Raw genomic sequence first — 15,540 nt, forward strand, 5'->3', positions numbered from 1 at the left:
TTGTTGGACACATACGGACTTACACTCGGAATTACTGGAGTTGTGTGCCTCTGCCCATCATCGACTGTTTTTCATCAACATCAAATTCAAGACTGACAGGTCGTGCCTGACTGTTCACTGTTGAAACTATCTTCAAGTAATATATCTGATCTCACTGTTAAATGTCAAGATTCTGGTGAATTGATATTTTATATGTATGACCCATTGCCTTAGACTTGTGACTCAACTGCGTTGTACTAGAAATCTGCATTGTGGTTCATTGTAACTTCCTCATTGTTTGCTCAATCTATTATTTAATATTTTAGACTCGCCTGTGTTATATTTTGCTGGTTTATAGAGGATTTCCTATACTGTTTGTCACGGCAATGTATTAACCGTAACAACATGCTATTATCATTACAACGCATGATATCGTAGAGTTAGCGAGTGATTGAGACGCCGCTTTAACCAGTGTTCCAGAGATAACACCAGAAATGGGCTTCAAGCATAGGCTGAACAAGCGAAAGTTCTAACACCTGGGCTATCCCGCCACTGCTGGCAGTATAGATCTCACTGATGACCTTAACGAACCTGTTTGTCTTCAACAACCCTTGTTGTAAGAGGCAACTAACGGGATCGGGTGGTCAGGCTCGCGGAGTTGGCTCACACATGTCATCGTAGGCCAGTTGCGTAGATCGATGCTTGTGCTGTTGATCACTGGATTGTCTGGCCAAGACTCGATTATTTATGAGTACAATGTGCTAAGATAGAAGTAGAATGCCAGTGAGTGAAATCCAGTCAACGGAATCAGCATTAGTAAATAACTCAACAGGGAAATTTTGTGGATAAGAGGTTTCATAGACAATGTTTATGTGTTGGTCATAACATTTCAAAACAACACAAAACTACTTTCAATGTGAGTTCCTTTTCACCTTATCTCTTATAGGACGGGGTCGGTTGAATGACAATCTGTTTCAAATGTTTCGTTTTGGAGCCGACATGATATTCCCAGAATATTACTGTCCTTGGCGCAAAACAACAGACAGGTAAATATGATAATGCTGGAACCCTGTTTGAACGGCGTAAAGGTTTATTCCCTCACATCTCGTTTCAAAATTCACACTGAGTACACTCCCTTCGTTACCATTCCGGTTGTCAATTTCTCCAATCTCTAACTAGAAAATAGACTGAGTGCTTTCCCAGAAGATTGGTAACAGGAAAAAGGTAGAGATTATCAGAAAAAGGAATTTCCATAATAATTGAAGAACGTGTTTCCGTATTCTGTGAGGTCTGTGCTCAGTGTTAGATGGGTGTAGATTGGGCAGATAGTGGTCCAGCGGTCAATACAATAGCTAGGTGCAGTCACTTCTCCCCACTATCTTTCCTGAAACTAATGGAAGGGAAATACGATCCGCGCTTTGAGCAAATGGTCTCTGGAAGATGCATTTGTTGTTTAAACATGATGTTTGTAATTACATGACGGTGTCAGGGTGAATGACAGGTGCTAACGCGGCGGGCTGGGAGACGGATGATTGAGGGGTGGGAGGTGGGGAATACATCTAGGGGAGAGGCAAAGGTAAAGGTTGGGGTCAGGACGAGTGTCAGAAAACATACTGGAGCGAACAGATTTGTGGTGAGTAACGAGGAAAATTTGTTGGATTTTTTTTTTTTTTTTTTGGTTATGTTTTTTTGTTTGTTTGTTTGTTTTTTTGTTTTTTAAATGTGATGTATTGTTCTTTTTTGTTTGTTTTGGCATTGGGCGTGTAATCTTTATTTTGGTTTTGTTTTTTGTTTTGTTTGTTTTGTTTTTATTGTTTGTTGTTGTTTGTTTTGGGGGATTGCAGTATTTTGCTTCTTTGTTTTTCTTTGTTTTATACGTTTAATTTGTTCTTTAAGATTAATCATTCTCTCATTGATTTTATGTTATATATTTATTATTTTTATTACCTGTTACTGTGTTTTTTTCTTATTTTTCGGGAGGGGGAATGTTATCTGTGTAAACCTGTTTACGTAATACTTCATAGAAGGACATTATCATATATTGTTATCTCCATACTCTCATCAGTTGCTCTGTTATCCAGCTGACGCTCACCATCGTGTGTTTTTTATGCACTTGGACGGTTACTCCGCTTTGGGGACAGGCCACTTCTTGCGTCAAAGATGCAGAACACAAACGGATTTAAAACCTTCACACTTTTTATATCACAGAGAAAGATGATTTTGAAAGTCGTTTTATGTTATTATCTATTCTTGGCTCAATTGATTCGCTTTTTGGATTGTTGTTCCTTTTGGTGTATATTTTTTACATTTTGTGTTGTTTATGCTGTAAAAGCGCTTGTTTGGAAGAAGGGCACGATTAGGAAGGGCGACTGTAATAAAACTGACGAAAAAGAGAATACGTACAATAAAATGTTGTCAGATAATTAGAGGTACGACGGATGTTTTTTTAGGGGTGCGGGATATACCAAATGACTGACGTCACTGCGTGACGTCATCTGCGTAGAGAATTTATGACAGTTTAACAAAAGTGACTCAAATTACGACAGTCAGCAATCCGTCATATTCTTCAGAGCAGTATGTCAAAGTGGCTTGAAAAATAGCTAAGAGTGTATCTAGGGGAAATATCCCACTGTTACTGTTTCCCTATCAAACAGGAGTCACCATGGTAGGACAACGCGGGTAGGCAAAACATCTTCGTCTCTTGCTCTTACATTGACCGCCCTCTGACGCCCCCAAGCAGGCCACGTTCTTCAACTTTATCCCTGTATAAACGATTCCAAGAGCCGTCAGTAACAAGCAGTCGTGTTCTTCTCGTGTATACTAAAACCTTCACACTTAAATACGCATCAGATTTCATAATTAAAAGCAGAAGACATTTTGGTGGCCTTACGTAGGTTTTACGACATCACCTGCTCTCCCGGAACGATAAATGTTTCAAGTTATGCGCTACGACCGAGGGTTGGCACATTTTGCTTCGAGTTTTTTTTCCGAGGAGTAATTTGTAAAGAAAATAAACACAACAAACAAACCTAGTGTTTTCTTTTCATCTACAGGCTTAAAAAACACAAACAAGGTATTTCAGATAACGAGCCTCCTCAACGTTGGACACCCGTGAATGTTATTCCGAGCAAGTACTTGTTCCCTAATTGGGAGATTTCTCTCATTGTTGAAACACATCGATTTGAGCAGGGAAATTTGACAAATCAAAAACATACATCTTTCTCTTTAGTCCTGTTTTCTTTCGTTAATTCTGCAAATGATTCAGAGATGTGATTTTGTTAAAATAATATCAACGCCCTGTTCAATTCCAAAGAAACGTCGGTACGGGAGTAAGTCAGCCTGCTTTCAGAAGTTCATTCAGAGAACACTCTAGAGACTGTATTTCTCTCCATTGGGGGTATTTTTTTCTCTAACGTATCAGAGCAGATACCCGTCACCGACTGGCTAAAAGTCAGGACGCTAAAAATAGTTATCCAGTCAAATAGTTCTCCAGGGCGACAGATATTCTGTGCAATCTTGAAGAGGGAGATGGGAATATTTAGTCATTCAATGACATTACCCTTGACAATCGAGGATGGTCTTTCTCAACTGTTTCCTTTTGATTTTTTGTGTAATTTTTCTTTCATGACTGACCCACGTATCTAGATGTAGCTGTGATGCAGCATCATGTCAGGTATCATGATCATTGTGAACATCAGGGGCAGCCAAATGGTATAGCGTTCGCTCGTAGCACCTAAGACTCGGGTTCAATTAACCAATATACAAAAAGATGCGTAATCGCAATGAGTTTAACTGTAAACCATCATATGACCTTGGTCGTGGGGTGTGTGTCAAATTATTCGGGGAATCGAACCCGGGCCACCGTCATGACGAGCGAACAATTTAACCAATTTAAGACTACCCCACCACCCTTCTACTTTAAATAAAACTGCAGGTAAAAAGACAGACAACCCTTGAAAATAGAATGTAACCCAAAATGATACAGGTTTTCTAAACGTCCACATGCTGAAGCACGTCCATGATACCCTTATGAAAAAATCACATGCATTTCCCGGGAGTTTTGACTCGAGTCTAGAAACCTCTTCACTCTCAGACAGAAAAAACTCAAAATTAGACCAAAGAATTGTGTCGGATATTTTCCTTTCAGCGAGTCTGTATGACTAGATTCTGCCTGTACTCTCATAATAAGTTTTAACAAATTAGAACCGAATCCGAATGTGTAACGGTGACTACCGCCTAATCTACCACTTGATACTGAAGTACCGAATGTACAAAATGCATTAGGAAAACCTCTCCACGAAATCTGGGTTCCATTAATCGACATCGTGATTAACGTTTCCAGTTTTATCGTTCCTTATTTCGTAAATCAATACTAAAACCTTCGCTTTATGCCAATTTCAGATGGGCATCTATCATGAAATCCAGCAATAACTCCCAATGCTCTTAACCGATTCCTTGAAAGATAACCGGTTTATATTATTTTATTTTATCTGCAACATTTTCAGACTTTCAGAGAAAGTAACCGGAATCGGAATAAGGTACTTTACACCCGTCGAAGCAGTTCGTCGAAACCTGATACATAAACCGGAATACGTTCCATTTACACGAAATGTGTTTTTTTCATTAGGTGATAATGTAAGTCTCTCTCAATCTTTGTTGCGGTAATTATTTAATGGCGTATCGTTCCATCAATGTGCGGACCACCTAACCATATGTCACTCTCATACACTTACCAGACATTTAATACACCTAAATTAGGAACATCCGAAATTATCTTGCAGTATGGAGGTAAGTGCAAGAGTTGCAGGTGATTCTTTGCTCGTCTGCATGGCAGGTGACACCGCGCAATCGAAGACTCCATCGCTAGAGCCTTGGGGAAAGGGCGATTGAGCAACATGTGCTTGTATGATGGATGCGAGGTAAACCGCGTACTGACGAAAGTCGGCGCATTAAAACTCTGAGGTGTCAAATGGTTGGTACTCTGGAAGCTTGAGAATTACGTAGCTTACAAGTGTCCTTGTCAGTAAAGAATTATATAGCATGGAAACCTTTAGTGATTCAATTATCATGTTGATGGTTCAACCAGTTAGGCGTTGCGAATAAGCAGCATAGCTCGGTCAGTCAGCCACTCACTCACTCACTCACTCACTTTAACCCCACCAGCGCACGCACTCGGCCACTAACCTAACCACGTGCACCTACTCTGGTATGCAAGCACCTGCTCACGAACCCAATTATATACCCACGTAATCACATACGCACGTGCTCACACACTCACTCACACACTCGAGCTCCATCACACACATACCCACCAGGGCCGTAGCGAACTTTCCTTAATAAGGGGGTCACTATTAACGTTAAAGAATGTTATGTCAGGAAAGGTAATCTTTTAAAAAAGAAGAAAGAAGATGGTGTGTGTGTGTGATATTCATCCCCATATACCTTACCCCACCCCTACAGAGAGAGAGAGAGAGAGAGAGAGAGAGAGAGAGACGCGCATGCATGCATTTCTCTTGTCATCTCCTTGCCCTCTACTCACCCAGACAAATCATTCTGAGCCTGTGATCGAACATCTGGTCGACAACAAATACGCTTGAATCTACTTCCCACCTTGTAGAGATTCCAACAACATATTGAATAACATGTAGTTGCTACTTGAAATCCACAGAACATTCGACTTTGACAGAGACCCCCCAAAAACCATCAAGGAAACACGCTAACCCACAGAAAAATTCTTGTGAAAAGTTATACAGGAATAAAGGGGGTATTTTAATACCTGTTCAATGCAATTTAAAACACTCTCTTAACAAGGCGACAAATTTAAGCCGTCTTCACAAGCCCACGTCGAATTCTTTCCTGCCTTTGTACACCAGGTCTCCGCCTTTTTATGTGTAAGAATTGCAACACTGCAGTTCATAAACACACAGCGGATGCCATGGTCTTGACGAAATGTAAAGGAGAATGTAGGGAATTGTGGGGAGAAAACCCTCTCTCTCTCTCTCTCTCGCTCTCTCTCTCTCTCTCATGAACATGATGACAGCAAGGTTACGTCGACTGCGTATTTTTTACCCTGAATAGCATCTCTTTTGCTACATGTTTACCATAATCGGCATCTCCTTTACTACCTGTTGACCGTGAATGTCATCTCTTTTACTACCTGTCTACCCTGAATGGCATCTCTTTGCACTACGTGTTTCCCTGAATGAGATCTCTTTCACTACTTGTTTACCCTGAATGACATCTCTTTTACTACCTATTTACACGGAATGACATCTCTTTCACTACCTGTTTCCCTGGATGACAACTCGTTACTACCTGCTTACCCGGAATGGCATCTTCCTATGTACTGCTAAACTGCATTACATTACAGGTTGTAACAACATGTTAACCCTGAATGACATCTCTTCCACTACATGTTTGCCTGGATGACATCTCGTTACTACCGGTTTGAACTGAATGGCATCACTTTTACTACCTGTTTACCCTGAATGGCATCTCTTTCACTACTTGTGTACCCTGAATGACATCTCTTTGCACTACGTGTTTCCCTGAATGAGATCTCTTTCACTCCTTGTTTACCCTGAAAGGCATCTCTTTGCACTACGTGTTTCCCTGAATGAGATCTCTTTCACTACTTGTTTACCCTGAAAGGCATCTCTTTGCACTACGTGTTTCCCTGAATGAGATCTCTTTCACTACTTGTTTACCCTGAAAGGCATCTCTTTGCACTACGTGTTTCCCTGAATGAGATCTCTTTCACTCCTTGTTTACCCTGAAAGGCATCTCTTTGCACTACGTGTTTCCCTGAATGAGATCTCTTTCACTCCTTGTTTACCCTGAAAGGCATCTCTTTGCACTACGTGTTTCCCTGAATGAGATCTCTTTCACTACTTGTTTACCCTGAAAGGCATCTCTTTGCACTACGTGTTTCCCTGAATGAGATCTCTTTCACTCCTTGTTTACCCTGAAAGGCATCTCTTTGCACTACGTGTTTCCCTGAATGAGATCTCTTTCACTACTTGTCTACCCAGATAGGCATCTCTTTGCACTACGTGTTTCCCTGAATGAGATCTCTTTCACTACTTGTTTACCCTGCAAGGCATCTCTTTGCACTACGTGTTTCCCTGAATGAGATCTCTTTCACTACTTGTTTACCCTGAAAGGCATCTCTTTGCACTACGTGTTTCCCTGGATGCCTTCTCTGTTACTAGCTGTTCGAACTGAATGGGATCTCTTCAACGAAATGGTTCCCCAAATATCATCTCGATCTCTTTGACGATGTGTGTCCCTGAATGACATCTTTAAACTACGACTTCGGTGTGCTTAATCTTTACAATAATGAATGCGTGAATGATTTTTGAATGATTTTTTGCGTGTGCGACTGTGCTAAATTACGAACGTGCTTGAACGTCCAACAGCTGGACAAGACGCTTCATCAGCTGCTAATAAGCCATGATACTTTCCTTGAGATACGATACAAAATAACGCCATTTCCTTTGAGACAATGTTCTTTGCGTTTCTACATAACCCTCATGCTCATTATGAAGTGAAGATGGCGTAATATTAATAGGCTCGTAAATGCTGCACGAAAATGCATTTCTATTAAAAGTTATGAAACTCAACTGTCGTTTCCAAGCCATTACATATGGTGAGGGCAATAAACACCAAGTTCCAATTCACACACTCACGAAATAATGAGGACATTTCCTAGTTTCTGTAATATCCAGGTAACAGATATGACGCCATCTTCACTGCCAAACGTATCTTTGAAAGTATCCCGTGTGTGGCCCAAGGCGTATCACGGCCATAAAACATTCCTCGAAAAGAAACAGGTCCATTTGTGGGTGCTTGAATGAGATGCTTGCAACAGATGTGTTAAGATGAACAGCAATAACTAATCTCACCAGAGAGCACACGCAGTATGGAAGAATCAGGAAAAACATTACCTTAATTCGACAGAGCCTCGCTTTGATTGACCTCATCGTTTTCCCGCCATGTGCCAGACGACAAAAATTGGGTTCTGGCGATGAGTTGAAGCAAGTTTTTGTTAAAAAGTAGAAACTGCATGGCTGGAGAATGGGCACTTCTCACATCGCAGCCTGCTGTGATAGACAAACGGGGGGAAATGCAAACCGTTAAAATTCTTGTTGAAGGTTTTCTCAGGCTCAGGTGATCATGTGACCATGTACCCGTCATGTACTGATCACTCAAGCGGCAGATTAGGTTACGGCCAGCGGTCGGTGGGGTTAACGCTTTACCCGAATCCAGCGTTGGATTGTTCACGATACTGGCCATTACCTGCCGCGTAAGATGGTTCATTCATAACGTATCCTTAACGAAAGGGCGTTGATGAACGAGATACATGCACAGATGTGTACATGTTTTCACGAACTAACAGTGCATATATTGATATTTCTTTGACTCATTTGTCTTCCAGTTTGATAAATGAATCTAAGGGTTACCTTTGACATTCCTGCATCGATGACTAGTCACGTGACCGTTTAGTTGCCGTGGGTAAATTGCGAAAACACTGTCGGGGCTGTGAGAAAAATTGGAGGGGGACGTTGGTCACGGTGGTCATTGGGGCGAACTCGTATGGCGGGTTTTCAAAGACTGATGATTTAGCAAGGGAAGTATGGATGCATTCGTTACACCACCTCTGGTATCACAGCTACGACCACGAAATATAGGTCTCGTACCTTGTAGCCGCGTGGAATCGAACTTGGTCCTCGGCGTGACGAGCAAACACATTAACCGCCCTACTTGACAATTGCTTCCATTAATGAAAAGCATGTAATTCTGGGGATATAACACGATTCTCTCTTTCAAGACTTGCGCACGCTCACCCACATCATTTTTTCAGAATCCTATACAGACCACTTGAACCTTTCCATAGGAAGCGCTGATTCAATCAGTTCGACATACTCAGCAGAGTGTATTGATATATTGATACTCACTTTGAAATCAGCCACTGCCATGTGGTATTTACACCACCTGCGACTACACACTCATTAGTGGTGCACTGGAGGATTCAACGATCGATTTAAAGTTTTATTAGCAAATAACTGCATTGACAAAAAGTCTGATTTCAGTCCTGAAGCGTTCGCTTGTCATGCCAAAAACGCAGGTTCGATTCCGCTGTACAGCGGGCGTGATATCTGAAACCCACTGCAGGTGTTCCCCTGTGATTTATTTGGTGGGATGTTAACAACAGAGGCATGAAATTCACCTCACTGACTTTATAGGCCAGGGAAGAGATCGTAAAAAAGATATCACTTTTACAAAAAAATTTTTTTTTTAATTACTGTTTCTATACAAAAAAAATGTCCACTGTATTTGATGTCCGTGGGTTGAGAGCAGTGTTAGTTAATAAAGGTGTATCGACTCGCTTCATCGAAGTCTCCAGTCAATTAGATCCTAATAAAATCTTCATGGCGTCTGGAAACTTCATCATGGGCAAGAGATGAAACCGACAGTCTGGTAATAAATATCTAACTTTAGACCTCTTATCAATGTATTATAATTATGAAGATTTTCCTTATGGGTCAAAACCTGCTACAATGTGTTTCAGATTACCCTGATTTGATGGATATAGGTTTCAGGGAATATCTATATCACTGGTGTTTGTCGGCAAAACTCGTCATTAAGTGACGGTGATATTGAACGTCAATCGGCTCGTCTCAACCCCATATGTCGTCTCGGCAAAAACTGGGAGGAATCCATACTGGAATAGATTTGTCACGTGCCATCACCTGACACATCCGACCCTGTTGATAATAATGACCCTTCCTGCCTGAAGGATTACTCACGTTTTCTGTACACCACAGTTTTCACATTTGCCTTATAAACCGAAAAACGGTGCAAAACGTGCAAATGAAACTATCCCCTGGGCATTTGGGATTACCTTTAAAAACAAAGACATCGTAAAGATTTAAAAAAGATGTTACACACACTATGTACTTATTGCACACAGTTTTCGAAATATCCTCTAGCCCGCAAGCCTGTGACTAGTAAAAGTCCAGTCTGATCCGTAAATTTCCTCAGTCACCGGCCCAACTGGCTAGTGAATTTTCATGAGGTCATTTTGTAAATATATACTCTTTCCGACTTATTTAGTTCTAATACAGTTTGAAATCACGCACGATTCTATAGTCTGATAAAAATGCTAAATTCACATTAGCAGAGCAATGATGAGGCCCCATGGCTACATTCAAATTTCGGACAAGTGAATTATTTTGTGGAATAGTAACTTTTAGGCAGAGCTAGGCCGACTAGTACTGGCTTGCAAAATTTGGAAACTATTTCGCACACTAACTGCACATAAGTGACAACGCTGTGACCTGTAAGTCACAATCCGAGCACAAATATAAAATATTTTCGATGGGTAGTGAGCCAGCGACCCGTGAAGGTCCCGGAGTAGAACAGACCTTCAGCAACCCATGCTTGCCATAAAAGGCGACAATGCTTGTCTTCAGAGGCGACTAACGGGATCGGGTGATCAGGCTGGTCACACACATGTCATCGGTTCCCAATTGCACAGATCGATGCTCATCCTGCTGATAATTGGATTGTCTGGTCCAGACTCGATTATTTACAGACCTCCGCCATAGAGCTGAATTATAGCTGGGTGCGGCGTAAAACTAAAGTCACTCCCTCACTCATAAATTTTTGGAGATCACGTTCAGCAGAAAATGATTTCTTGGACACCAGTTTAAATCGTGTGTTGACTTCTCTGTAGAGAATAGCTAGACTATTGCTGGGTGCGCCGTAAAACTAAACTCACTCACTCAATGAGCCAGCGAGCTTGAGGTCACGGGGTCGAACCAACCTGTGATCGGTTATAAAATAAATCTTGAGACAACTTTTGTGCGGACTCTTTCAGTCTTGTCACAACGTATAGCGTAAAGTACACAACCCTATGCACTTAAAAGAACCCACGAATCCGTTGGTATATGAGCAGATGGCGGCCACATGAATACGTGCAAACCCCTAGTTGCGGGTACAGCAACGTGCAGTAAACATGGACAAAGTACCGTGACTAAGTGTCCAAGTCCACCTAGCTGGGGATGGGTACCTTGTAAGGATGGGTACCTTGTAAGGATGGGAAAGCCCCATTAATTTGGTGAGCCTAGTGGCTGCAAGAGTTGTATGATCCCCAGGGAGTTGAGAATGGTGATACGAAGTGCTCAGGAGCTTGACAACCTATGATCAATATGTTGCTCATCACTGGATAGATCACCGGTCCACACTCGATAATTTACACAAGGTCGCCATATACTGAAATAGTGCTGGTTGCGGCCTAAAACTAACCTCACTCACTCTTCATGACATGAGTGGACATTCACGGAAGATCTAACGGTGGTGGTCATCTAGCTATGGTCATATGACAATGCTGGTCATCTAGTAATGGTCATAAACAATGCTCTTCATGCAACAATGCTGTCATCTAACAATGCTGGTCATCCAACTAAGCTGGACATCTAACAATTGTCATCTAACAATGCTGGTCATATAACAATGGTCATCTAACAATGGTCAAAAACAATGGTGGTCATCTAACAATGCTGATCATCCAACAATGTTATCTAACAATGCTGGTCATCTAACTATGCTGTGGTCAACAGTGCTGGTCATCTAACAATGATGTGGTCAACAACTATATTGCTATACTTTTTTGTTGGTTAATCTAATACCATAGCATTACAAACGTGTGGAGTGTACTCAGGATGCATATCACTGGATTGTCTGGTCCAGAATCTGTTGTTTAAAGATTGACGTCATATTGCTGGAATATGGTTTTGCGTATAGACAAACAAACAAACAAACACCCCAACAAAGTATCTCAGACAACGTGTCATGGTTTTGCTTTCGCTGTTTAAGATACTGTCGGATTTATCAAGCATGCAGAATTAGTCTGTTTCTACACAGTATTTTGAGACATCAAGGATGCCAAACAGGAGTCTTTCACCGTCTAATCGTGTAGTCGGAGGAAGGTGTTTACATGTCCATTTATCTAAACATAGTTCTATTCCAAGAACCGTGAAGCCCACGGTTCCATATCTACTGTATACAAGGCAAAGCGGTAGAGTGTAACTCATGCCTCTAGACCGCTGTAGATGTGATCAGCCGGAGCCAGCACTGGATATAGATTCGTTGATACATTTGTGAAATGGGACGGTGCTCTTCTATAGATATATGGGTGCTGATCGCAGATATGGAATCCCAGAAGGGACATTCGGAAAATAACTGGATATGAGATACGTATCTGTGGTTGATTCAGAAAGCTGGATACTGAACAGACAAATACTTTATCATGACTGACCTTCTTAAATATGTTACTAGAGCCGATACACTAAATTATACCAATGTTATATGTCATCGCGTATGATGTCAGGGGTATTCACTGTGACATATGAAATAGATATATCTTCACTGATATACAATGACATTGGAATAAGACTAAATCCATCGCAACCGCTGGTGGGGATTAAGTGCAACCATCTGATCGGGTGATCTGTGGTTTGATTATTTACAGACCAAAGTCATAGAGCTGGGTCATAGGGCGTGGTGTTTAGCAAACAAAACCAGGCTGTATTCATCTTTCATTTAACTCTACAGAGAAGAAAATACACAATTTAAACTGGTGTCCAAGTAATCATTTTCTGCTGAACGTCATCTACCCCCCCAAATATAATTATTGACTTCAGAGCTAAGAGGGTATCTCTTGATTACATTGTCATTAAGAATGCACAGGTGTAAATAGACTTATGCGTGAGTGAGTTTAGTTTTATGCCGCACCCAGCAATATTCCAGCTCTACGGCGGAGGTCTGTAAATAATCAGGGATCAACAGAATGAGCATCGATCTGCGCAATTGGGAACCGATGACATGTGTCAACCAAGCCAGCGAGCCTGTCCACCCGATTCCGACAAGCAGAGTCGCCTTTTATGGCAAGCATGGGTTGCTGAAGGACTATTCTACCCCGGACCTTCACGGGTCCCATCAAGAGTGTCCACTCCCACGTTTCTAAAATACCATTTAAAAGCTGTTAAATTGTAAATATTTCCTTTTAAGGCGCGACACCCGTTATCGTGTGCTAATATTTACGACTAATCGTGTCGAACAATCTTTAGTGCCCTTTAGCTTTTTATGTTATATGCATTGAAATTATGTCAGTTTATTTGTTTTTAGCTGTGAAAGCCTTATATGTGTTGATCTTGCCTTGACATGACTCTGGTTATGGCATGTTTAGGGTAATGTCGTCTATCTCTGACCAAATGTATAGTTTCTAACTGCAGGAATCGCCATAAGTATAGGCGCACATTTTAATGATTGGAAAAGTCATATGGTGGTTAGACAAAGGGCTTTTGTTTTGAATTCAACGTCTTGCATTCATCTGTTTGTACTCGTGAACTACAGTTCTGGTCAATTGGTTAAGTTTAATCAGATTTTCAAGACTCATAATTTGAACAAACGAACGAACAGATCTACTTTGCAGTCATCATTGGTCTAGTGCAGTACAAACATAAAGAATTAAAAACACCCAAATCTTATGTAAAAGTTAAAAGTATGCTGAAGATTATTGGTATAGATATAATTTCTCCAATTTTATTCAACCCTATTCAATCTTTTTTATTTCGGATTTTTGTTGTTGTTGTTGTTGAAAATTTGGAAAAATTATCCTCTAGATGATTTATCTCAAATATTGACGCATACAGCACTGTCCCTACACTGTATGCATGTATGTGCCAACGTCAGGTTGACGTCAACACACCTTGAAGGTCATCTGCGAGTTGTCTGTTGTCATTACGGTGTTTTATTTGGACTGGGCCAACACCGGCAGTTCTCTCGAACGATATGAACCTTTGACGCTCGTTAATTAAATTCACCGCCATGTTTGGATAGTATCGCTACAAATAGACCACCTGAAATCGATTCCCTTCTGTATACCTTGATTTATGTCGTTTGAAAACGTGTTTAGAGGAACTTGAGAATTGCATCTTTTGTGTTTGTAAGTCTGTAGATCTACAGAAGTATTTAGCTGTGACGTAGAGTTAGTGACGATACTGCCGTTTCGATTAAACAGACAAATACAAAGACTACTACACATAAACAAACTGAACCGGAACAGTTCATGTTAAAAAACATTCTTGTTGACTCAGTATCGGTTCACAAAAATAACATCGAACGCTAAGTTTCGAGGTCAGTTCAAAATCGAACACACGCCATACTTTCATGCCGCCATTGGACCAGCCGTGATGATCTAGGTACGTGTTACAGTATTTAAATGTACATGCTGTTCCAGTTCTATTTTTCAGATATCACGATTTCGGTACTTAAAACGTCTAATAATTTAAATCTAAAGCTGGCCGTAAAACTTGAATTGATTCTGTACAGATTTTATGAACCGTATTTATGAACTACAGAATTCCATGAACTTTGGAGCACGCTAAGGAATTGTTATTGTTTTGGTTTTATGATCGAGCAGCAGGAACATTACGTCTGCTTCCATAGGGAGAGCCATTGCAAGCAGGCATGGGGGCTGTTCTGTCAATGACGCCGAAGGAATAAAAAACAAATCAGTTTACCTTCAACCTGAGTTTTCCTCGTGGTCAAGAATTCCATGAACTTTGGAGCACGCTAAGGAATTGTTATTGTTTTGGTTTTATGATCGAGCAGCAGGAACATTACGTCTGCTTCCATAGGGAGAGCCATTGCAAGCAGGCATGGGGGCTGTTCTGTCAATGACGCCGAAGGAATAAAAAACAAATCAGTTTACCTTCAACCTGAGTTTTCCTCGTGGTCAACCACCTCCATCGTCACGCGTCGTTACGGTGTATTAACGTCGAGGATGACGGCGTTGCTTTGGATATATTAAAAACAAATGTCATTTCGTGTCCAAATACACACATCTCACATTGTTTTTACAACCACATTGCTTTGGGATGGTTTTGATGATCCCGATTTTCAAATATTGGTATGACGTATTTTCCAAGATGCATCGATTACATTTCTATTTGCTTCAGCCTCAGAATCTATGTAATCCATGAATCAGAAGTTGATCTGAGTCATTAACACTGAACTATTATCGAGTAGACATGCCTGGCAGAGCACGTTTCTCGTTGACGCTCCTCGGGTGACACACCTTGATTTAACCAATGCTGAACAACGGTATATCGGCTAATTACCTTCGAAGATCACGTCCCATGCCAGAGCTGGAAACGTCCCTCTCACCAAGACAGCAGTGTTACCCATTGTAACCGTGGCGAGCAATGTTTACCGACTGAGCATATAGACTCGGAGAGAAGCCTTGACTCTGATACGATGCAACACAGCATTGTTTATACGACATCGACCGCATATTAAACAAGCATTCTGAATTCAGTTTTACCTGAGCGTTCTGTTGGGACAGGTAAACACTTTGATGTGGCTGCTGATTGGCATAGAACTCCCTGCAGCTAGTGTTTACACTCTACAGGCAAAAACACATCGGTCTCATAAACAGTAGTAATACAGCTTGAATGTAATCGATAAAGGGTTTGATTAAAGATTTACAGGTGG

General features: G+C 41.1%; 1 protein-coding gene across 1 annotated transcript in view; it reads right to left on the reverse strand.

The window, feature by feature from the left end:
- The window catches only part of LOC137284669 (extracellular serine/threonine protein CG31145-like), an 86,396-nt gene extending 71,795 nt beyond the window's left edge, over positions 1-14,601 (reverse strand). Inside the window, exon 1 of the mRNA XM_067816577.1 lies at positions 14,568-14,601. The gene's annotated coding sequence lies outside the window, so the exon portion shown is untranslated. The remainder of the gene's footprint in view (positions 1-14,567) is intronic.
- Positions 14,602-15,540: the final 939 nt, after the last annotated feature.

Source organism: Haliotis asinina, chromosome 5, assembly GCF_037392515.1.
Source record: "Haliotis asinina isolate JCU_RB_2024 chromosome 5, JCU_Hal_asi_v2, whole genome shotgun sequence".
Classification (NCBI taxonomy): domain Eukaryota; kingdom Metazoa; phylum Mollusca; class Gastropoda; order Lepetellida; family Haliotidae; genus Haliotis; species Haliotis asinina.